We start from the raw sequence: 1,907 nt of genomic DNA on the forward strand, positions 1-1,907 counted from the left end.
ACACATGGAAAGAGAGCAACCAAGAGCCCCGTTGTTGGACGCAGATTGGCACTGAGACCGCATCCAGGTTTCGCGACCACAAGAATGTAAGTCAACCGGGGGGTTCAATATGCCACTGTGACGCTTCAGAACAGTCCGGGCTGCATACTCTCACCGCGGGCCAGCTCTCAACCTGCCGAGGAGGAGGATGTCTTCAAACAACCGACCGACCCTTCCAAGGCATCGGAAGACATTCGAGGACACATGGAAAGAGAGCAACCAAGAGCCCCGTTGTTGGACGCAGATTGGCACTGAGACCGCATCCAGGTTTCGCGACCACAAGAATGTAAGTCAACCGGGGGGTTCAATATGCCACTGTGACGCTTCAGAACAGTCCGGGCTGCATACTCTCACCGCGGGCCAGCTCTCAACCTGCCGAGGAGGAGGATGTCTTCAAACAACCGACCGACCCTTCCAAGGCATCGGAAGACATTCGAGGACACATGGAAAGAGAGCAACCAAGAGCCCCGTTGTTGGACGCAGATTGGCACTGAGACCGCATCCAGGTTTCGCGACCACAAGAATGTAAGTCAACCGGGGGGTTCAATATGCCACTGTGACGCTTCAGAACAGTCCGGGCTGCATACTCTCACCGCGGGCCAGCTCTCAACCTGCCGAGGAGGAGGACGCCTACGAAGACCGGTCGGGGCAGCATCGTAAGTCTAGGACCTGTTCAGAGAGAGCCCAACATAGAGCCGAGAAGATGGAGCGCGCTCAGCGTCCCTAACCCTTACCAGTAAGGTAACAAGGACCAGGCTTAGGTAATATGGGACAAAGGCAACGGCAACCTCGACAATCCGGGTTGTTATCTGCTCTCACCGGCGGCCCAGCTCGCAACCTGCCGAGATGGAGGAAGCCTACGAAGACCGGTCGGTCGGGGCAGCATCGTAAGTCGAGGACCTGTTTAGAGAGAGCCCAACATAGAGCCGAGAAGATGGAGCGCGCTCATTGTCCCTAACCCTTACCAGTAAGGTATCAAGGACCAGGCTTAGGTAATATGGGACAAAGGCAACGGCAACCTCGACAATCCGGGTTAACTGCTCTCACCGGCGGCCCAGCTCGCAACCTGCCGAGATGGAGGACGCCTACGAAGACCGGTCGGTCGGTCGGGGCAGAATCGTAAGTCGAGGACCTGTTTAGAGAGAGCCCAACATAGAGCCGAGAAGATGGAGCGCGCTCATCGTCCCTAACCCTTACCAGTAAGGTATCAAGGACCAGGCTTAGGTAATATGGGACAAAGGCAACGGCAACCTCGACAATCCGGGTTAACTGCTCTCACCGGCGGCCCAGCTCGCAACCTGCCGAGATGGAGGACGCCTACGAAGACCGGTCGGTCGGTCGGGGCAGAATCGTAAGTCGAGGACCTGTTTAGAGAGAGCCCAACATAGAGCCGAGAAGATGGAGCGCGCTCATCGTCCCTAACCCTTACCAGTAAGGTATCAAGGACCAGGCTTAGGTAATATGGGACAAAGGCAACGGCAACCTCGACAATCCGGGTTAACTGCTCTCACCGACGGCCCAGCTCGCAACCTGCCGAGATGAAGGATGCCTACGAAGACCGGTCGGTCTTAAGTCGAGGACCTGTTTAGAGAGAGCCCAACATAGAGCCGAGAAGATGGAGCGCGCTCAGCGTCCCTAACCCTTACCAGTAAGGTAACAAGGACCAGGCTTAGGTAATATGGGACAAAGGCAACAACAACCTCGACAATCCGGGTTAACTGCTCTCTCTGGCGGCCCAGCTCGCAAAGTGCCGAGGAGGACGCCTTTGTCGCCCACGGGGAACCGAGGCCGCTTTCCCGGCGGCTTAGCGGCTCCACATGGGATGGGGCCGCCCCCCTCCGGAGAGGGGGGGAGGGAAGCCACCGTGG

Source organism: Rhinoderma darwinii (genome assembly GCF_050947455.1).
Source record: "Rhinoderma darwinii isolate aRhiDar2 chromosome 3 unlocalized genomic scaffold, aRhiDar2.hap1 SUPER_3_unloc_7, whole genome shotgun sequence".
NCBI lineage: Eukaryota > Metazoa > Chordata > Amphibia > Anura > Rhinodermatidae > Rhinoderma > Rhinoderma darwinii.